This window comes from Suncus etruscus, chromosome 5 (assembly GCF_024139225.1).
Source record: "Suncus etruscus isolate mSunEtr1 chromosome 5, mSunEtr1.pri.cur, whole genome shotgun sequence".
NCBI lineage: Eukaryota > Metazoa > Chordata > Mammalia > Eulipotyphla > Soricidae > Suncus > Suncus etruscus.
Genome location: NC_064852.1, coordinates 146277178 through 146301618, shown reverse-complemented (window position 1 = coordinate 146301618; position 24441 = coordinate 146277178). Strand labels below are relative to the sequence as shown.

Sequence of the window (24441 nt, the reverse complement as noted above, 5' to 3'; positions counted from 1 at the left end):
TGCTCAGAAGTTGCTCCTGGCTTTACTAGTAGCAAATCATGTCTTATATGTTTCTCTTCAAGTACAGCAAACATATGGCACATCCTGAATGAGAATGGCCAGCATGATTTTTTATTGGCCAGAGCTAATTTCAGCCCCAGCCTAATTCCTCCTGGGGATTGGAAGCTAGGGAACAAAAGCATTTAGAAGCCCATAGGCTTGGCATAGTTTCCACAATATGTGCAGATGGAAGCAAATACAGAGCTTTCTTACTAAGCTCTGACATGGTGATTGGCTTCATGACAAGTTTCTTCTCCTGTCCAAGCAGATGGAGGAGATTGAAAAATAAAATAGGAGTGTTATGAGAGGTGGCCCATTCCCCCTATTATTGTGATCCTCTAGCAACCAGCAATGGGAATACCTATTTGCGGTTAAATGTGGTGCCCTGACAGATTGACTTGTATTCTGAGAAAACGGCTGTAAATAACTCATTTCTCCATTTCTTGACAGGCAAGGTGTGAAGATGTCCTGGGGTTTGGCTTTTGCCTTGTCTAAATCCACAGGGAGCTTTTTCGCTTAGAAATGGAATTTTTACAATGATCTCTGGTGAAAGGACTCTAACTTTTTCTCCTTTAAATAGTGAATATTTTGGTCCAGTACTTTCATTTGTGATGATGATCCTAAATAATTTATACCTAATGGCTCTGTTTTTATAGCTTATCATTTATGTTCCAAACTTTGAGAATACACGAAAGGTTAAGACTTACTTGAAGGCAAAGAAAAGTTTTGAGTCTGGCAGAAAGTAGGACTCACTGGACTATAAACCCTTGTGAAGTTTCAAAGTCTACCTTATCTAAGTATTTTTCTTTAAGAAAAAATCTTATTTAAGAAGAATATTCTGGTGGTATAAAAGCTTAATCTGAAGTACTATAATCAGGCAGATAAGTGACCAAGATGTCAGTATTTTGAGTCTTCCAGAACAGAGGTCAAAGCCATTCTTTCCCACTTTATTTTAGCATTTTCTGTCTCCTGGTCAAAATTTTTTTCTTTTTTTATTTTTTGCTGTGAGAAAAGGGCTATGAGTATAGTACCTACTTATGTCAGTCATTAATTAATAAATGAATGAATGAATGTCTTTTATCAAAATACTCAACCTAGAATAAGTTCACAATGAATTACAGCAAGAAAGGCTCTCATGCTAATATCATTGGATTTATTGTGGTTGAAAATTGAAGAGGAACACAATATCTAAATAACTTCTGTGTTTATTATTGCAAGCTCTCAAAAAATTTCATCATAGCATTCCCTCACATTCAGTGACCCCCCCCCCTTATTGCTTGGATTAAGTTATTGCTGCCAAGAAAAACACTTTTAATAAAATTTATTTTATATATTTATATTATATAATTTTATATTTTATATAATATGAATATATTATATAAGCATATAATATATAAATATATTATAAATATATAATACATACATAATCTATTTTATATAATATATAATTATCATATCATATATGGTATTTAAAATAAGTTTCACTATAAGTGATTTTCTCTATATATAATTTTATATAATATATATAATTTTATATAATATATAATTTTATAATATATATATCATTGAAGACTAATAGCCTTTAACCCTTGCCTTCTTTCCACTCACTGAAAAGCATTTTCCTTGAAGGGAAGAAAAACTTGAGGTCTGTCTGGAACTGGAGTAGGGTTAGGGGTAACCTCTTTAGTCCCTGGATGCTTCTCATCTCCTCCCTGACAGCCAGGCCCTCTGTTGGAGGTGTGGGCGGAGCATGTCATACATTAAGTCCCAGGCACACAGGTAACCAAATATACTCTGGATCCTTCTGTTCTCCCACACCAGGTTCTAAGGTTGCCTGCTGGCCTGCGCAGAAATGACAAAGGACAACAGCAGCCCAGGGTAGGTGGGCTCTACCAATTCCATCTGTTGTTACTTCTTCTGCTGTTAGGAAAATAATGTTTCCTAGTGCCATTATCAAATAGATCTCCGATTTCTGGCAAGTGGGAGATCGAAGCTTTGTGTTTATAGGACAGAGCAGATGGATTGCTTTTGCAACTTGTTCTTTGCTGAAACGAGACCATGAAGAAGGCAGGTAGTAGAGGAAGGAAGGAATATGATCCGCCTGCTTGCCTATCCGTTACCTCTTATCCTTTTCAGAACCACAGTGTTTTGTCAGTTCTACCACTATTTTTCCTCCTGCTGTGCTTGCCTTGTTCATTCGGTAGCATGTAGATAATTCTGAAGGTCCCCAGGCAGAAACTCGATCATAATTTTTATGCCTCATTCACATGATGTCAGATTTTAAGTATCTTGTATTTAGTGTATCACTTCCTATTGTTTAAAATAATGATGGGTTAAAAAGTTATAAGAAATTCATATTTCTCAGAGAATAATAATCTGCGGTCTATTCTATTTTATATTCACCTTGGTGTAATTTGAGCAACATTGAATAGCTATAAAGTGGTTATGGATTCAAGACATACTCAAGGGATCTTGTCCCTTCTCCCCAGAAGTACACTTCCTTTATCTAGTAATATGTTTTCTTTGTTTAAATTGTAATATTGGCATTTGCTTTTTCTTCTTCCTGTACAATGTAGAACAGCATCATTGATATTATTAGGGGTGTTTAAGTTATCAGAATTATTGTACCAATTGACATAGTTAAAACTCTTGTTCTTTTGAGAGTTTACAAGTGGGAAGGAAAGCATTAAAAAAAATTGCAGTGTTCATTAGCGCTCTGTTGTCCAGTAAAGATTTGCAGTTAACCATGAATTTGCATCCTAGAAACCAGGGAACCACAATTATGAAGAAGATTAATTAAATATGTATAGATTTTTGCCTGAATTTAGACATATTTCAAAGGTTGAAATTGCCTAATTAAGAATTCACTCAACAGATGTTACCTCTTTAATCACTTGTAACTTTTTGTTTAATAATGAGAAAAAACTGGCAGTTCTTCTTGACTTCCTTGCTTTAATATTTAAATGAGGAAGATTATACAGAGCTTTGAGCTCAAAGCAGGTAACACCATTGACTATGCTTTATGTAAATTATCCAGAAAACCTTGTTAATTAATTCTCAGAAACCACCACAGATATACCAGCACTTACATTAGAATATTACATTTGTGATTTAATATAAGCTAACATGGTTTTCCTATGCTATACATGTATTCATATAATTATCATGGCCACTCCTGAGGGATTATTGTACCTGTTTGGATGCTGAGATATGAAAGCAAATTGCCTATATTATAAAGTAGATAGTAGTGCTAGCATTCACTGTAGCTTGGTAATAAATGAAACACAAATTTAAGGCTAATCCAACCCAAGATTAATTTTTAAATTTTTCATTTGGTTTTCCTCATGAGATATTTAAAAGACAAAAGCATAACAATAAAGAACAAATGTATGCCACACTGTTTAACTAACCCTACTCTCTTGGCATAGAGAATCAGCCCACATTTTTCTTTATGCTTTTCAGAGTGAAGACACATGCTTTCCCACCACACCCGCTGTTTTTAGCAAAAAATGAAAACATGCTAGAAACATGGCTTTGAAATGTCTGAGTTATGGTAGAGTGACACTTTAGTCCAGGAGATGAATAGTTCTGCTTTGAGTCAGTGCATAATGGTGGATGTGATCGCCGAGCCAACATTTACTTACGCAATGTTGTATATTCACATAAGGGAATGATCATCCACCTAAGTTTTGGAAATAGACATGCAACAGAGTGAGATACGGTGGATGCTTGAAACAAAGCTGAGGTATGATTATGAAGACAAGATTTAGACTGCTGCACACTATGAGCCATTATGTCATCAAAATCAAGCTTCGCTAAATCCCAAGTGATCATAGTTTTTAAATGGTTCCGTATCAAAGTGGAGGCTATAATCAATATCTCCCAATGTGTTTGTACATAGTGTGCTTTGATTCTTTGATGCAAACACTAAGAATTTAAAGAAATGGAAACATGGACATGTTTATAGAGCAATAAATTTTGCCTGAGAGAACACTAAATCTTTGTAATTCTAACCTTTGCAGTCTAAGCAAAACAAAGATTCTAAGCATACAGGTTTGAAGCAAGAATATTGCCTGGATTGCTTAGTGTAAATATGCTTTCCCTGACTGCTGCATCCATAGCATAGTCATTGTGAGACTATAATGAAGTCTCATATAGTCATTGTGAAAATAAGAAACAGGTCCCACATCACCTATGGCTGCCAATCAGTATCTCAGGTAAATTGAACAGACAACTATAGGCCATTTTGATACCTTTAAGCACATAAAAAAGAATTTGTAAATGTCTTTGTCTCTTTTCTAAAACTCTGAATGAGATACTATCTTTTTCCCTTTGCAGTGATTATCATCACACCACTTATGTCTTAGAAAGGCAAATGTTCACTTCCTTATTTCTGAAAGAATAGGAAACTGAATCGTACAACTCCTTAAGTGGAACAAGTGGATTAAGTTTGCTTACTGGACAGTATTCTATAAAGCAATGGACAAGGATTTTTTTTTTTTTGGTTTTTGGGGCCACACCCATTTGATGCTCAGGGGTTACTCCTGGCTAAGTGCTCAGAAATTGCCCCTGGCTTGGGGGGGGGGACAATACGGGACGCTGGGGGATCGAACTGCGGTCCTTCCTTGGCTAGTGCTTGCAAGGCAGGCACCTTACCTCTAGCGCCACCTCGCCGGCCCCTGGACAAGGATTTTAAGACTCATCCCATCAAAGATTGGAATCTGAGAAAGCATGTGAATATATTCCTTTTATTCCTCTGAAATCCATAAAGGGCATTGAGTAAGTTGGTCTCTACTCCCCTTTGCAATGTTGAAGAGAGTTTTATACTCAACACTTACAAATCAATTTGTGTACTTTCAGCTAACAATGTAAGCTTTGGTGATCATATTCCAACCATTCCATTGTGGATTGGTCTACATACTTTGGGATTCTTATCAATAGAAATGCAGACACAAATGTGTTTTCTTTCTTAGTTCTTGCTTTTTGAACCAGCAGCTTTTAGTGGAGAAAGCTGTTTATAAACTAGTCTTCATTATAACTTGTTTGTACTTTCTTTAAGCAGCAATTTTGTCTCTGAGAGTAAAGGAGTATTTTTATCTCCAGGCATTGCTGTCCAAAAGATAATATGGCATTAATAAACAATAAAGGCAATAGAGAAACAATAGAGATGAAGACCAGGAAGAACTTGCCACAAAGAGTGGGAGAGTGCAGTTAAGGTAGAGAAGGACCATTAGGACAATGAGAGTTGGAAATGATCACTCTGGACAAGAACTGGGCGTTCAAAGGAGATAAGTGATATGCATGATACCCCTTCAATAGCAATATTCCAAACCACACTTGTGACTCCTCACTGGGCCAAATGTTAATCTTCCTTGATGGTCAGACCAGCCCACTGTTGGGAGGGGTCTGTGGATGGTAGGGGTGGGTGGGTGAAAAGGAAATTCAGCAAGAGAGGCTCAAGAGGAAGAAGGGTGCAGAGAGGCTGTTTAGCTTAGAAGTCACTCATGATGGTTAGGGCCCTATAATAAAGCAGCTTTTCTCCTGAAATCTACTCACTGGCTGTGGGTCATTTCCTCACATTATCCTAAATCCTCAGACCTGCTTGCCTAAAGGGGCATCAGATTCCATGCAAAACCCAAAACCTTACAATTAATCTTTAGTACAACACACAGTATCTAAAAGAAAAAATGAGATCAAATTAGAGAGAGAAAGAGTGAGAAAATTTCTGCCACAGAGGCAAGCAGAGGGAGGACAGGAGGGAAACTGTGGACATTCATTGAAGACAGTAAGTGCACTGATAAAGGGGTCTTGTGCACTATATGATTGAAACTCAATTACAAACAACTTCATTACTTGGGGGAAAATTTGTATTATGAATGACCTTGTAAATAATGGTGTTTAAATAAAGTAATTAAAAAAAACACTCTCCCAGTGCCTCCTTAACCCTTCAGTTACACCACAGTGTCACCCTTGTATTGTCACACTACCACTTTCTCTCTACCTGGAATGGCTCTGTTTATTTACATATTTATTTTTTGGTCACAGGGTTAGTCTGATGCCTTGCCCTCTACAGTGGGAGATTTGAGGCTAAATTAATTGTGCTAATTTGAGAGTAAAAAATCTTTTTGATAATTGACTAGCTCTCAAAGGCTGAAGTATATTTCATTAATATGAAGGTTATTTAAAATACATATAGGTCTTAGATCATGAGTTTTGAACAGTAGAATCATCTTGAGCTCCTCTTTCTGACATATCTTAATCCAGACCCTCCTCATATTTCAAAGTATTTTAAGATCTTCCTAACCAATGTTATGATTACCATTTCTCTTTCCTGCCTCCATACCTGTATGTGCAGAACTATTTTCTTTCCAATGATGCTGGATCATATTGTTTTGTTCTTAATAACTTGTTCTCTTGGTGCTTTGATTTTATCCTTTCAGAAATTATTTTAGATGTCTTTAGATAAAAGCAAGGGTTTTACTATCATTTTAATATGTAAATTAAAGAGAATATAGCCGCATAAAATAAGATGATCCCTCATTTCATTGCATCAAACACTTATGAATCTCTTCTTTTACTTCAGAGTCATTTTTTGGTTTGTTTTTGGACCTTTCTTGGTTGTGTTTAGTAATTACTTCTGGCTTTGCACTGAGAGATTACTCCTGGTGAGATTTAAAGGACTTTATGGGATGCCAGGAATTGAACTCAGACTGTCTGTTTTGCAAGGCTAGTGCCCATACCACTATAAAATCCCCTGACTTCCTCTTTAAAGTAATTTATATTTGTGTTATATGAACACGATATTGTTCTCTGTTTTATCTGTAATATTAATATGAAGCAATTTTGTGAAGTAGTTGAGTTGACTGCTTCACAAATTTTTATGTGCATTCATAGCTATCAGAGTATAACTATCACCTGTCCAGTCTCATCTGGATGTCTGGCACATTGAAAGGTCAACAAGGCAAAGAACATCTCAGAATTGATGTGAGAAATAAATCATACATATAATGAGTATGTGCTAGCATTAATCTATCCCTCCACAACTTATACTCCTAGTACCTTTACCCCCAATATTTACTCTTGATCTGGTATATGAGATTTTATGAATTGGATTAGATGATTCTACAATTTTGTGCTATCACTCATCTTTGTTTACTAAGCATGAAATATGCTTTTCTATGGTCAATCAACTGGAGTTTTCCAGGATCATATTTATTTGCCATCCATAAGCCTCCTTTCTTCACTTCATCAGAAGGACTTGGTTCCTTATATCTCACTGGTACCCTTGTAATGTATTGTGTACACTTATTTGAATACTTTCACATGGGTTATGGATACAGATCATATGGCATTTTTTTCTCTATCTTTGCTGCTTCCATGTAATTACTATTCAGTGGGACTTAAGTAAATAATTTAATATCTCTCTTCCTTTATTTTGGCTATGCAGTGGTATGGAACTGGATGACATTGTTCTAGAATTGTTATGAAAGAACTTGTGATAGTCTCCTTTATATATGTTTAGTGTCCCATTTTACAGCTAAATAACTATATTTCGCTCTAGTTGAACCTCTCCATTTTTCAAGGTCTAAATTTTACAAAAACAAAACACAAAATCTCACTATCCCAGCATGTAGGTATATATTGTAAGAATTATTCAATCTGTTTGAGAGATAGTTTATATCTTTACACAGCTCACAATAAAATTAACCAGAGATCCGAGTCTAAAAAAGAACCAAAGGTAGTTGCTTCATCCAAAAGGGAAGTTAAAAATTTATTGGACTATTATCTAATAAGGTATTAGAAGCAGAGTATATGACTACCTTGTGTGTGGTCTTGGGTTTAATTTTTAGGACCAGCAAAAAAATATATTGTCAATTGTTAATAATATTAGTAAAAGCCAAATTTCTGTTCTTTGCAAGTATTTTCTGATTTCACTGACAGTTGTCCAAATCAACTATCCAAGTCTGAAAGGTGAGCAACAAACTCTTCTATTTATAGACATTAATATAACTGACATAAAGAGATACTGACAAATATGCAGGTGCTGATATTATGGAACTTTGTAAATGAAAATAGGACTGATATGCAGTCTTGGGACTTCTTGGAACTCTATCCTAGATTCTGGGTAAATCTTGTAGACAAAACAAAATTGAGAATATATGTGCTATAGATGATAACGTTTTTGATTAATTCATGAATAGTGTTAGGAAAATAATCTTTCTGAGTTGTAGAACTTAGTGCTGTTAGGTAGTATAATTCAGAAACTTAAACTATTTTGTGGAGCATCTTTGTCGTTAGTTTGCTAGTATTGAATACTATAAATGTAATGACATTTCACTTCCTCTTATACACATGAGAAGTTAATAGCTGCACTTAGAATATAGAAAGAAAAAAGCACCTAAAAAGAGACTATTTTATGTCGCATGCTTTCCAGAGGAAGTGATCTATGATATAGAATTAAACTTGAAAAAAAGAATCCTGAGTCACAGCCAGTGCTCAGAAGGAAAGTAGTGAGTCATCAGAGGTCAGTCAAAGGAGGGTGATGTAACTGGAAATAGAATAAAAATTTCATCCTCCATAACCTACCTATTTCCTTCTTCCTCTATTGATCCTTAAATCTTTTAACTGAGTCTTATGACCATGTCTTAGTGTGCTTCTTTTCTGAACAACTTTTCAGTAAGGATTCTTTCTGAGATTTCTGTGTATGTTGAGTACTTTCACTTGAAACCCCATAAGCATTATTCACTAAGGGATCATTGGGTTCTTTGTACCATGTCATTTTGAATTAAGGTCAAATGATTGACTTTGTTCTCACAAACATTAGGAATGATTCAGTAACATTAGTGTAGGTTGAAGGAAATAGAAAAACTGAGTCTTTTTCATGGATTTTTGTGAGTTTTCCCTGTATAGCATCAATTTATCAATATTGTTTTTGTTTTAAATTAGAAAGATTTTAGACCAGAAATTTTCAACCAAGGCCTCATCTGGGTTGCCAGAATCTTCCAAGGTAACTACAGGTGAAAATCTCATTAAATTGGGCAACTGTGACACAAGAATAGTTTTGAAGCTGAAGGGTGGGAAGCATCAGGAAGAAAACTAGTTTGGAAATGAGTCATAGAAAAATGGTTGAGAGACACTTTTTTTTCCCCAGGCTAATTTCTCTTCCAATTAGACGATTGTCTACCAAGGGATGGCTGATAGGTTGACACCTAGGAACCAGAAGAATAGCTAAACATGTGTGTCTACTTGTACTCGTGTGCGCTTTTAGGCTTTGCAGCTGCATTTATTACATGCATTCTGCATAAAAATGCATCTTCAAATCGACAACAACATGGCCAAAAAATCTGACTGATATCACTGTTACACGTTTTACATAATCTCATCACATTCTTAAGTATTTCTCTACTCCAAGAGCTAGGATTATTTTAGACATGGTTTCTTATTGAGTGTAGACCTTTATAAATTCCTCTTAGTGCTAGGTATTGAAACTCGGGTAGGCAAGATAGATCCTTTATCTAACTACTTCTTTTTTGAGAGGAGGCTTTAGACTCCTCATTTTAGGACATTACTGGCCACATGTGTGATGTCCTGTCAATTTTGAAAATGACAGGCAGGACATATTGAAAAGCCAAGGACATCACATAGTTACTATTAAATTAGCTTAATGATTAATCATTACATTCCTTCTTCTTTAGACATGCCTGCTCTTTCCTCTTTCCTCACCTTCCACAATGTGTTTGAATAATTTCTTCTATTATTCTTAATAAAAGTTGCTCCTTATGATATTCAGTAGGCCATCAAAAGATTGGCATCTTAGTTAATGCCAATCATTCACTCTGTATAACAAGCCAGCTGTGCTGCACTTGATGAATTAGAGGAAATAGTAAGAGATGTTAGTTTACTCATTCATCTGTTTTGAGGTCTGTGATGTGATTTAGTGGTAGAACACATGCCTTGCATGTGCAAAGTCTTGGGTTTGATGCCTGGTATTACATACCTCCCAACAACTCCAGGTATAACTGTAGTGACCCTTGAATACTGCTGGGAGTGTTTTGCCAAAGGAAAATTATTTTAAAAAGAAAAAAATGTGCATTTTGAGTGCCCACATGCAACCCACTCTGTCTGAGGGAAGAAGATGCAGTGTGGCATGGTGCCAGCTTCTCAGTAATTTTGGGCTAGCATTAAAAACTCACTTTCAACTTCCTTACTGCTTACTGCCTTACTGCTCTCAAGCAATTTTTTTTTTTTTTTGGGTTTTTGGACCACACCCGGCGATGCTCAGGGGTTACTCCTGGATGTCTGCTCAGAAATAGCTCCTGGCAGGCACGGGGGACCATACGGGACACCGGGATTCGAACCAACCATCTTTGGTCCTGGATCGGCTGCTTGCAAGGCAAACACCACTGTGCTATCTCTCCGGACCCTCTCAAGCAATTTTTGACAAGTTCATAATAATCTAAAACTAGGTTAGTGAGAATCTCTTTACACCTGTAGCCAACTGCTAATTTGTTATGTCTTTGAGGCTGAGGTTGCCCACCTCTCTAACAGCTCTCTTTTTGCAAGAGAAAAATTAAATCATTTCTTCATGCAAAAAAAAAACAAAACAACCCTGTGATGTATTTCCAGTGGTCTGGGAAATGCATGGAAAACAAGGTGGATTCTGAGATGACAGGCAGGCCTGAGTTATTTCCAACTTGCCCTTTTCTGGGATTTTGAGAACTTTTATTCCAAGCCAAGTAATAAGACAAAATGCATCCTTCATTTCAGAAATATTTAAATAAAATATCTATTACTTGGGTTTTGTGGGGGAGGGGTCACATATGGTGATACTCAGGAATTACTCCTGGCTTTGTGTTCATACTTGATGGGTTTAAGGGATGATATCAGGTGCTGGGGATTAAACATGGTTCAGCTACTTGTAAGGCAAATCACCTATTCACAGTAGTGAATGCCCCCCAAAAAATCACTAATGGTGATTCATAGCTTAAAGGTAGTCTCTTTGATATGTGTCAGAGAAAACCAAATCCAGTGCTGGAGAAACATTGGTAGAGTTATTAGCATTTTTCTAAATATTAATAAACATTAATGTTTTAAAGATTTGACCAAATATTCTTTTTAAAGGATTTCATTTAAGACATTTGTGTTCCTATGTTCAGTATATTACTATTTACTGTAGTCCAAATCTAAAAACAATGTATCCAAGATCAGATGACTTCATGAAGAAACTATGATAGGTATACACAATAGAATATGATTCAGAAATAAGACAAGATGAAATTTCATAATGTGTATGGAACTAAGGGGTATCATGCTGAGTAAAGATAGTCAAAACTAGGACAGATACACATTGACAACTTTATACGTAAAAAATAGATAGGGAATAACAAGCAGCCAAAGACAATAGAAACTAAGAGCTCCTTAGTTTCTAAATAGAAACTGAATTTAACAGAACTAAACAGAACTGAGTTTACCAAGAGCAGGAGAGAGGAGGTAGAGGTGAGGGATTCATGAGACAATCAATGGTAAAGGGATGGAAGCAGACACAATGGTGGTGGGCATGGTACCTTAACTTTGTATACCTGGAACCCTGCAGTTAACCGAACATAGACATTTACTACATCCTATAATTTTCTTTGGAGGAAAAAAAAAGTCTCATTAAATAACATTTTCTGTAAAGCAAAATGTTTCTCTGTCTGCAAAATACAAATGATATAGGCATGGGCTTAAACCAGGTAGCTGGTATAGAGCCCAAATCATAGCCAAAGATGTGTAGATGTTTCTGAGGAACATCTAAAGAGTTTTCATTTGCAAACGCTAGAGCCCCACTCAGGGTGGCACCTTGAGAGAAGATTGCAGCCCCTATCTTCAGGTTGACCATCTTTCTGAATTTTGTCTTTTTTTGTTTGTTGTTGCTTTTGTTGTGTCACTCCACCTACCCCTGGTCTTTCTCCACTTACTTCTGTGCTCAGGGATCACTCTATGTGGTACTTAGGGTACAATATGCAGTTTAGGGGCTTGAAGCAGGGTCAACTGTGTGCAAAGCAAGTGTCATAATCCCTTTAATCTTCTTGTCCCTTCTATCTCTCCTAGAATTTATATCCTTATCACCCCCACCTACCCACATTTCCAGAACTGTTGTAAAGACTAGAGTTTTAGCATGGAGTTATCTTTTAAAGAAATTCTTTTAGGAAGAGATTTATCATGTGTCTTATGACAGGGATACCACTCACTAGCTTTGATGGAGCCTCTTTTATTGTTCCTTGTTCTCCGAGAAACAGTCAGTCTAAGCCTTAGACTTTGAGACTCAGGGGTCTCAAACTCGCGGCCCGCGGGCCATTTGTGGCCCTCCATACAACATTTTGCGGCCTTGACCTAGAGGAATCTTTTTTTGTTTTGTTTTGTTTTGTTTTAGTTGTTTGGGTCACACTCCCCAATGTTCAAGGCTTACTACAGACTTTGCACTCAAGGATCATTCCAACTTTGCCTCCTGCGGCCCCAAGGTAAGTTGAGTTTGAGACCCCTGAACTATTCCCCTACCAAAGAAACAACAAAGTAGTTGAGATGCATTGGTATGATTGACAATAAGGGGAATCAGGATATTATCAAGTTATTAACATTCTAAATATGTGTGTGTATGAGGTCCAATCTTAGCAGATATTTTAGAGTTCTATATTATTTCCTTTGAAAACAGGAAAGTAATTTTGTTTATTATGGTGTAAAACTCTACCATTATTGATAGATAAATATTTCAGTCATTTTAAATCTGTAGATTTATAAATGTGAGCAATAATAGTGTAAATTCTGTCTTTAATGAGAGACTGAGGGATTTAGATCATGCCCTTAGAATCAGTAAAGTTTATTTGTTGTTGGGTTGAGTTTTTGAACCATACTCTGTGGTTTCAGGGCTTATTCCTCCCGGCTTATAACTCAGAAATTCAACCTGTTTCTGCCACATCTTAGACGAGCACTCGACCTGCTGTACTTCTTTCTAATCCCATAAATCAATTTTCTTATTAAGGCATTTGACTTAAAAATTACGTCTTCTCAGGGCTGGAGCAATATTACAGTGGTTAGGACATTTGCCTTGCACGTGGCTGATGCGGATTCAATCACCAGACTTGCCAGGAGTGATTTTTTCTGAGCACAGAAACATAAGTATCTTGAGAGTACCACAGGATGTGGTTAACCCCTAAAATAACATCTTCTCTACAGTGCAAAAAATAAATAAATAATAACAGCATCAGAAATTAATTCTTGAGAAAATATATGCCAGCCACATTTAAAATGGTTTCTTAGTTATACTAAAACTAAATATATATATGAACTCAGGCTCTCATCCCAAAATTTACATTCAATTAAATTTTTCTTCTAGAAAATATAGTTCTTCTAGAACAGGATTCTGAATTCTATATCTAGATTCTGTATTTGGAATAATTATTTCTCAGCAATGCATACTATATCACAGAAATAATAGTACATGCATCCTGAATATGGCAATTATATTACATTTTATCTATGATTTATATCATAATTTAATTATTTAATTTTAGTTCTATTAGTTTATAGTTGAATATAAGTGGATTGGTAAAGGTTACCACTTGGGTACAATTTGGGGTACATAGTCATTACTCTTAAGTATATTGTCTTGGTTATGCAAGACAATTGAATGATATTTATTTTCTACGTTAGAGACATATAAAACCTCACAAAGAAATATAGTATTTGGAGCCTATAAAACTGATATTTAAAAGATGTTTTACATATATATGCATAACTATTAAATATGTTTTATATTTTATAAATATATTTCAATATAATATTTTATAATTTTATATTTATATTTATAATTTTATATTTAAAACTTACTGTTTACAAATTGAAATTTATTGTTTCAATATATTTATATGTTAATATTTTATAGTTATAAATGTAAATTTATTTTTATATAAAGCATACTTGCTACTATGAGTTAATACATAAATGTTTTAACACAAATTAATAAAATGCAGCAGTTATGATTTTGTATATTTCTTATTATAGATATTAAGGCATGAAGGAAAATTGAACAAGTAAGATGTTGAAGGTGAAGGAAGAAACTCTAGTTTTATATAACCACAAAATACTGATATTTTAGCTTTTGAATATCTGAGAGTTTATTTTGTCTTTTGTGATCTCAAAAATGATAATATGTGAACAGAATTGACCTCACTATAATTAAACTTTTCCTTAAATTCATAACTTTCCAGCTAAATATTATCTCCATGGGGGAAAATCTCCCTTTCTTTTGAGGTACATACTTGTAAAAGAGTAATTTTACAGGGGCATTGGGCATATGGTTTAAACAGATGCTATTTTAAAGTAAAATAATAGGATTCTTCTAATTCTAAGTGTCTTTTTGTGTCAGTTGGCAATTATAGTACCTGTCTTGCCCCTCACAGGTTGTTTTGCAGATCAGAATAGATCATATGTGCCACAAAATATATAAGAATAAGTAGTTCTATTGCGCCAAAGGAAGTTACTCATTAATGAGCATGAATCAGATTCTGACTAATACCACAGTCATTCCCATCTATAAGAAACATCCAAATTAAAACACCTAAAGATACTATGTAAACATGTATTTTTGACACTGTGTTTCCAGTAAGGAGCACTGATGACTTTGTAGGGGTTTGGTATTAACAATAGGTTTATTCCTTATTTCACGTCATCTCTTTCACATGTATTTGTAGTTCATTGTGAACTAAAAATTAATCTACTGAAAAGTACTACCTACATGTTCTTGGAGTCATTTCACAGGAAAGTTTCTGTTGGTTGCTTGCTCTACCAGTTTATTTTGTTTGTTTAAAATAAATTGTGGAAAAGGATAATGTGTTTCAGAACATTTATTTCAGCAAATAAAAGAATTGAAATGATTTCAGAGGCAGGAAGTTCAAGTTCTCACATCTCAGATTTATTTATTTGTTTTCCTATAATAGTCTTGGTTGATCTTGAAGAGACCTGAGGTCTGTTAGGATGGTTAGGCTTTAAGGAAATATGGAAAGGCTTAATTAACATACTCTGTTGAACATGCTATTTCTGCCTTGGATTTTTTTTTTTTTTTTACCAAGTTCAAATACTCTTTACTTTCAGTTCCTGGGGTGAACTTTGGGAAGGTACATGTTCTATGAGTCACGAGCAAATTCGGTAAGAGACCGGTGTTTAACTATTTAAAAATCTTATGAGTCCATGGCAAAAGAATATCAGGCAGCAAAAACATTATAATAATGGAAAAGTTTCCTCGTGTTCTTCTCAATATAATTTATTTTATTATTCTTTTTTTAATTTTATTCTTGGTTCTTGGGGCCACACCTAGCGGTGCTTAGGAGTTATTCCTGGTTCTGTGCTCAGAAATTCCTCCTGGCTCGAGGAGATTCCAGGGATCAAAACCAGCATCATGGATATCCTGAGTCAGCCATGTGCAAGGCAAATTCCCTACCACTGTGTTACAACTCCGGTCTCTTATTTTGTCAACTAATATGCTAGAAAAATCAATAGAGTGAACAACCTTTAATATTGCGCCAATATTTAACCACATTTTCCAAAAGCACTCTCTATAGAACCAGAACAACACCAAGACTGATCTATAAACAAAGGCCCAGGAGTAAGTTCTGAGTTTCACTTGGGAATCACAGCACCCACTCCGAGAATAAAAAAACAAAACAAAACCAACTATTGGTAATGTATGAATTGGAAATCTACATTGACAGGTTGAGAACAAAGTGAGATTGTAAGTAACGTGGTAAGTAGGTGTGTAGATGTCATTTTAAAGGTCATTAGCTAATGAAGCTTAAAAAAGAAATGAAGTGAACAGCCTAACAGGTAGGAATCTAAATGAGAAGCATTTTAGGTTGGGAACCAGCTCGAACAAAATCCTAAGTTTGGTTTAGAAGTGACCTGTAAAGGATCTGGATTGGCTGTAGTGGGTTAGTAAGGGAAGAAAAAAGAATGGGGAAGAATATCATAAATCCTCTGGAGACTCTCAAGATTGTATTATTCTTTTCTAGTAAAGTTGCATTATGACAGAATTTCTAACAGGAAAAAACATGGCATAAATCTAAAATTTTCTCTATCCAAAATATGTGCATTCTGTGGCATTTGTATATCAAAAACCAGAAGATACCCTACCAAAAAATGCATTGGAAAATGTTCTACCAGTTCTTCCTGTGCTTTGAATAGAGAACTTAATGTTGGTGGCAGATTGGGTGTGGGTGTGAATAATAGAAAAGAATGAAGGACACATGTTTTGGCCTCCAAAACTAAAAGAGTGAAGTGGCCATCACTGAGATGGAAAAGGCAGTGGGCGCAATAGTTGGAAGGCAAGAAACATTTAGTCTGGGTAAGTTAATTTTATGATGCATATTGGTAATATTAGTGGAAATGCTATAAATATGTTTTCGACGTTCGAGAGCTTGAGTTTTGCTAACTGTCCACATAAATTGGGATGTACAAGCCATGGTTTCCTGAAGACAGTGATTATGTTGAGAGAAAGTCAAAGATGGCCTGAAGGAAAGTCAGAGAGGTCTGTGGAGAAGTGCTAAGATCAAACAATAGGGGGCTGGAGAGATAGCATGGAGGTAAGGCGTTTGCCTTTCATGCAGGAGGTCATCGGTTCGAATCCCAGCGTCCCATATGGTCCCCTGTGCCTGCCAGGAGCAATTTCTGAGCCTGGAGCCAGAAATAACCCCTGAGCACTGCCGGGTGTGACCCAAAAACCATAAAAAAAAAAAAGATCAAACAATAGGAATTGAAAGGAAGTGATCCAGGAGATAGAAAAGAAGACAAACAAATGGTTGGTGTCTTAGAAGTCAAGTGAATAGCCTGAGACCTTCAGCGGGTTTTTTAGGAGAACTGATCCAAAATGCAGGAAAGTGATGTTAGGGAAGAAAAGGAACCACCATGTCAATGATAGGTGGTAATGATCATTCTGGATAAGAATTGGTTGCTGACAGGAAATAAAATGATATGCATGCTAATCCTCAGTGACAATATTACAAACCATAGTGTGTGTGTGTGTGTGTGTGTGTGTGTGTGTGAGAGAGAGAGAGAGAGAGAGAGAGAGAGAGAGAGAGAGAGACAGAGAGAGACAGAGACAGAGACAGAGACAGAGACAGAAAGACAGAGCGAAGAAAATGCCTCCACAGAGGCAGGCTGGGAAAGGTGGGAGGGAAACTAGAGACATTGATGGTGGGAAATGTGGCAGAAAATCTGTACTGGTGAAGTGTTTGACATTGTATGACTGAAACTCCATCACAAACAATTTGAAACTGTGTATCTCAAAGTGCTTTAATTAAATAATTTATAAAAAGATAATACATAAAGGGTAAAATGAAGTTAAGTGAATAAAGGTATTGAGGAAGGGGGAGTAATAAACTGTTACATGATGCAAGTGAGAGAAGTAAGGCGGATTGGTAATAATTGGTTATGAGTTTTGCAATGTGGACATCATTGGTAACCTTGATATGAGCAGGGGAGTAGATTTAAAGAGGAGCAGAAGAATTGAAGATGATCAGCCTGAGTATAGTTACTTGATTTGAGAATTCTTTTTAAATAGAGAGAAGAAAGTAGTTGAGGAACTGGGGTTAAATGAAAGCCCGTGTGACTTGTAAATGGTAATAGAAAGGGTCATCTTTCTCTGTTCTCTTGGCTTCAGTGACAGTGGAAAAGGGCCATCACTAACAGAAATAAGACTGTCTATTGTTTCTTATTTTCTGTTACGTTTTGTCTGATTAAGCTATACCAAATCCTGAAACAATCTATGATCAAAGGAAAACAGTGTGAAGATTGGTTTAGACATTTGTATGTAGTGTATACAGAGTTATCTACACTGGAGGGGTTTTTAGAGGATTGAGACTTTGTTTGACAAGAACATAGGAATAAAATTATAGAAAAATTGATTGGTAGGGATACAATTATAGGAAGGAGAGAAAGTGAGTGGCAGAAATAATGGCAGAAACAATATGCCTCAAATGTAAAGTCATATTTCTTTGGCATGTGAAATACAATTATAATAATAAAAGATGTATCTTGCATACACACAACTGTTTATCTCATGTTTATATAATGTACCATTAGATTTCACTAATATATTATTTCAGTGATGCCAAAAAATGTATTCTATTTTCTTCTAAAGTTAATGTACAAATGAGAGGTGTAGGTCAGGAATAGAACTTTAGTGAAGATATGAGTTCTAGCCCTGCAAACAAGTCAATTCATATTTTATCTAAATATTTTATCTAAATACTGTGGTTAGTATTTTTTGGAAGTTTCTCTGTAATATCACAGAGTAATGAGTAGTTTCATTCCATTTGCTCTGAAACTGGTTTCAGTTTCAGACATCTGAACTTCTGAAACTGCTCTTGTTTTGTTTTGTTGAGCTTTATTATTCTTTTAACATGACCAGCCCCATTGCAAACTGCTTAGCTGGAAGAAGCTGTGTTCCACATCACTGGTATGTTTTGAAAAACGAGCTTTTAAATTCATGTTTAGTCAACTCTATCATGAAATGATTGACAGGTAAAAAGCTATAAAAAGTTTTGTTCATACTTCAGGTGAAAAGGAGAGAAAAATGTCAAAAAGGAGTGACAACTCTCCAAAAGGAGTGAGCAAGTGGATTCCTGTTAGGAAGCTCTGGTTAAATAAAATGACCACTTGAGTTTTCTTTCATCCCTAAGGCAGGATGGGACTTAATGCCACAGTACAAATAAGCTACTGTCACAACTGGGCACCTGGTAAATGCCTTTTGATGATGGTGATTAAATAAAGGTCAACGAATATCACTGCTTCCTAATGGTAGTCATCACACTACATCAGCCTTTTTCCTCGTGTCTTTGAAAATACCACTTGAGAAGACTATAAAAAAATATGTGTTTTGTTTAGGCAGCTAATGCTCTCATTAGACATTTCAGGCTTTCTTGAGAAAAATAAAACAAATGTTAGGGTTCTGAGTACTAGATTGTAGGCTTAAGAGAAAACTGAATGTAACCTTTTGTTATGTAAAATAATAAACTCCTGAGATAACCATAAAGGCTTTCTTTTTCCTACAATGTATGTTGGTTTTATTTTACTTTTTTTTTCCATAGACTTTTCTTAAAAAAGAGGGGGGTGGATTTTGCCACAAATATATATAGGGGTGGGAAAAGAAAGCTCTAAAAAAATGTGAGTTAACATTGTTTGATTTCTAGTGGAAAATGTAGATATTTCTAAAAGGAATATTTTTTTCAGTAGGTAAATTTAAGTTGTACAAATAAATTCTTTCAGAACAATTGCCTGTCAAATCATTTTAATATAGTTAAATTTTAAGAAAGTTTCTTAAAGGAAAGTATTCTCTCCAGAGAAAGAAACAGATAGTCCTTTGCTCAAAAGGCTATGATCCTGCATCATCCTTTGTTGAGAATTATGGATTCCCTTTGGCCTTAATGTTCCTATCGCTGATGTATGGATGATGGAATTGCAGTCATAGATACCACAAGAAGATGGAGAATCAAATGTTTGCCTCTATGATCTATTCTCTGAGGCATGAACTTTCAAGCTTTGTTCTGTTTTCTATATAGATCGACATATATACCATATATATAAGGCAAATATACTTAGATATAACTAGTGAAAAATTTTATATAAGTTAGAAGTATGTGCAGCGAGAACAAGATTTTCATTGGTTTGGATGATTTTTTTAAATTAAATTTCTTTATTTTTGGATGTGTGGTTTACAGTTGTTAATAAACCAGTCATTTCTGGCAATTAATATTCTAATACCAATACTACCAGCAGTGTAACATTTTCTTTACCCTTGTCACAAGTTTCCCAACATCCCCTGGCATGTATGAATAATTTATTTAATATAGCAATAAATTTATTAATATACTATGTGTATTACTTAATATACTAAATTATAATGGGATTATAAAAATTATTAAAGGAGAGTTGTGAAAATGATCAATGTAATAGTTATGACATTGTCTGAAGGTCTATAAGATAGATATTATTAGGTGAGTGTTTTATTGTTAGTTTTGTTTGTTGAGCTTATGTGCCTTCTCTGATAATTTGGAGTATCCCAATTGGAAAGTCGGTATTAAGATTATAGGGCTGACACATGATGCTTAGACTTTGAGATCTCTGAAACTGGACTGATGAGCTTATATGGCAAGAACAATGGTTCATGGGCATAGCTGCTGGGACTTCTGGAAATATCAAAACACAGACCATCTGGGCCCTAAACTAACCCTGAGATGTCAGTCACAAAACTGCTTAACTTGAAAGTTTTTGATATCTAAAAAAATGGCATAACTTTTAAATGGAAACTAGCATAATTTAGAGTTTTTTGGCATCTATTTGGAGAATTCATTGGAAAATCTGTGAAGCTAGTTTGGGTGAATTTTTTGGGGGGTACGCTCAGTGACACTCAGGGGTTACTCCTGGCTATGGGCTCAGAAATCACTCCTGGCTTGGGGGACCATATAAAATTCCAGGGATTAAACTCAGGTCCATCCTGGATCAGCTGTGTGCTAGGCAAACGCCCTACCACTGTGCTATTGTTTTGGCCCCAGATTTGGGTGATTTTTAATGGTCAAACTATTCAAGTCTAGTTATTGTATTTACAAATATTTCAGGTTGTTCATCTATAATTTTTAGGACCTGCCTGCTTCTTAAAATTACTGCCTTTTCATATGTTCATAAATTATATTTAAGGTTTTTTTTTTTTGAGTATTTATTTCTGGCGACCGTCTCATTAAGATTTTTGCTTCTACCTCCATTTCTTATCTATTGGTGCTCTAAAATCTCTCTGCTTTACATGAATGGTCTTGCTCTCATAAAACTTACTCTGTTCAGGGGGCTGGAGCAGAGGTGCAAGCCATAAGGTGTCTGCCTGGTTCACGCTAGCCTAGGATGGACCATGGCTCGATCCCCCAGCATCCCATTTGGTCCCCCAAACCAGGAGTGATTTCTGAGTGCATAGCCAGAAGTAACCCCTGAGCATCACCGAGTGGCACCAACCCTCCCCCCAAAATTTACTATGTTCAGAGTCTGAAATATTCAGTGCTGTCTCATGGGATTTTTTTTCTTTTATAAACCTTATAGGTTCAAGATCTTTTTTTATTTATTTTTTATTTTTTTGGTCACACCCGGGAGTGCTCAGGGGTCACTCCTGGCTCTATGTTCAGAAATCGCTCCTGGCAAGCTCGGGGGACCATATGGGATGCCGGGATTCGAACCAACGTCCTTCTGCATGCAATGAAAATGCCTTACCTCCACGTTATCTCTCTGGCCCCAGGTTCAAGATCTTTTTAATCAAAATCTTTTGGGATTATTGCTAAGGCTCCTGGTTATTTCACATTTCTGCTTTAAGTATGCTGATTATTGTTCATCTAAAGAAGTATAATTTTACACTTTAAAGTTTGATAGGCACTAATTTAGTTTACTGTGGTTTGGAACATGATAACCGGCCATAGAGTACCTGGGATTAATAATCAGATTCCCATATGTCAAACTATGATATGCCAGGAATAGACGAATGACAATTGGTCTTCTAAATATCTGAATCACTGTCTATTTTTATCTAATCTGTTACCTAAGAGTGATTTGTACCTTGTTGGAAAATTAAAGAAAAATTGTGATGCATGATAAATGAAATTCAAATTTCTGTTTTCATAAATAATTTTTGTCAGGATATAACCATTTCCACTTGCTTGTTTTCTAGTGCCTCTGCCAGCAGAGATAGTTACAACAGAGAATTAGTGATCTGCCTGACTTAAAAAGTTTACTTTGTGGTCCTTCAAATACACACTTTGTTTACTCTCAACCTGATTGGTTGAATAACTTCGATTCTCTCATTCATCTTCCCCAGCTATGAATTAGATATAAGACAGGAGTGTCCGCACCAAAAAATTAAGAGACTGTAGAGTATAATGGTTTCAAGTCTAGATTCTTATACCAAATATTCTTTTTTTTTCTTTTCGGCCACACCCGTTTGATGCTCAGGAGTTACTCCTGGCTAAGCGCTCAGAAATTGCCCCTGGCTTGGGGGGACCATATGGGACGCCGGGGGATCAAACCGTGGTCCTTCCTTGGCTAGTGCTTGCAAGGCAGACACCTTACCTCTAGCGCCACCTCTCCGGCCCCACCAAATATTCTTGAGTTTAGCCTTGGTATATCTGCTATTAATTAAAATTGATCTAGATATGCTAGATCAGATTCTTTGTAATTGGTCCACTCACTTGGAAAATAGGAAAAATATGGTACCAGTTTCTTTTTTATAGGATTTGTTGAAAGATAAGTTAGTATAGATTAAGGATATTCATATTATCTGATTTCACTGCTAATGATAATCCTACGATATTTTGACTACTTAATAAATTGATTTAAAAATTTATGCTGAGTGGGCCCGGAGAGATAGCACAGGGGTGTTTGCCTTGCAAGCAGCCGATCCAGGACCAAAGGTGGTTGGTTCGAATCCCGGTGTCCCATATGGTCCCCCGTGCCTGCCAGGAGCTATTTCTGAGCAGACAGGCAGGAGTAACCCCTGAGCACCGCTGGGTGTGGCCCAAAAAACAAAAACAAAAAAAAATTTATGCTGAGTGAAGTAAGTCAGAGGAAGATAGACACAGGATAGCCTTACTCAGCTATGGTTTTTAAGAAAAATAAAAGGCATTATTGTAATAATGTCCAGAGACAATAGAGATGAGGGTTAGAAGGACCAGCTCACAATAGGAAGCACACCACAAAGAATGGTAAATGCAGTTAGTAAAATAACTACACTAACAACTATCATGACAATGATAAAAAGTGAGAGAAATAGAATGCCTGTCTTGAAAAAAAGCAGGGATTTGGGGAGGAAGGAGACAGGGGGCATTGGTGGTGGGAATGTTGCACTGGTGAAGGGGGGTGTTCTTTTTATGACTGAAACCCAATTACAATCATGTTTGTAATCATGGTGCTTAAATAAAGATATTATCAATTTCAAAAAATTCAAAAAAGGTCTTGCTTTGGCAGCACATAAACTGAAATTGGAACGATACAAAGAAGATTATCATGGCCCCTGCATGAGGATGACATGCAAATTCGTGAAGTGGTCCATATTTTAAAAAAATCCAAAAAAAATTTAATCTGGGTGAAGTTTAGAATATTTCACTGAATCAGTATTAGTTGTTCTTGCTTTTGCTACTAATTATGCACATTTCAGCTATTGTGTACTGGATTTGATTTAAGTATCAACAGTATTAAAATGGCATGAAAATAAATGTTTATTCCCATTTATTTTAGGGAAATTAAAGATCTTTTGCATTAATATTCAACTCCTGTTTAAAATTTTTTGATGATACTAATTGTAATAATTGCATCAGATAAATAGGTGAGAGCAGTTTCTCAAAAATATAAATTTCTATCCAAGTAGATTTAGTTTGCTATTTTATACCTCTAGAATCTAGAACATTTCAAGTCACTAAAAGTTGACATTTAGCAAGATTTTCATTTTAATTAGTAGTTACAAAACAAAATAAAAGGGCACTAATACTGTCTTCTGGTTCATTTGTTTTGGTCTGAACCATAGGAAGTACATGACAGACATAACACTTATTTTAAAAATGAAGTACTGAGATTATTTAGAAGAGATTTGATTTTGTTTAAACATGGACTTACTAAACACAGAAAAAAATATTTCAAGCCTGAGGTTATATGAATTAATATTAGAAATTATAGAAGGGGCCAGAGTGGTTAAGCAAGCAGTAGGACATTTGTCTTGCACCCGCTAACCTAGAAAAGACCGAGGTTCGATCCTCCGGCGTCCCATATAGTCACCCAAGCCAGGAGCAATTTCTGAGCGCATAGCCAGGAGTAACCCTTGAGTGTCACTGGGTATGGTCCAAAAAGAAAAAAAAATTAGGAAATTAAAATTTCTACAATGAGTTTAAGGAATCAGAATAAGTTTCAAAGAAAAATTTGGAGAATGTGGGTGCTTGCATATAAGAGTATGTCTATGTATGGATATTTTAAAACAATACATTAAGTCTCATTCAAACATCCTTCAATAATTTAAGGTTTATATCTTGTTGCCATTCAAGTCTATAATTTGGGCACACTAGTATTCTTCAATAAACAGTAAGCAATTCAATACATAACTTTTCAAAAGAGATGAAAAACATAAGATTTTTCTTATACAGCTCTATCTTAACTTAATGATAATCTTATTTTTAATAAATATATTACCAATAATTAAGTATTCTGGGGACTAGGGGATCAAATATTTTGGGTACTGAAAAATTAACTGTGTCAGTATCTGCCATCCATTGCTTTTAGATCTGTGCTTTTTAAATTATTTTTGTAAATTAATATCAACTATTGACTGCTGACAATTTATATGTTGCCAAGTTT

General features: G+C 35.5%; 1 protein-coding gene and 1 non-coding gene across 3 annotated transcripts in view; both read left to right on the top strand.

Annotated features, from left to right (window-relative positions):
• The window catches only part of OXR1 (oxidation resistance 1), a 363437-nt gene that overhangs the window by 77926 nt on the left and 261070 nt on the right, over positions 1-24441 (top strand). The gene's annotated exons all lie outside the window — the stretch shown is intronic.
• LOC126010724 (U6 spliceosomal RNA) lies at positions 23053-23155 on the top strand. The gene has a single exon (XR_007496736.1). It is a non-coding gene; the product is annotated as a U6 spliceosomal RNA (small nuclear RNA).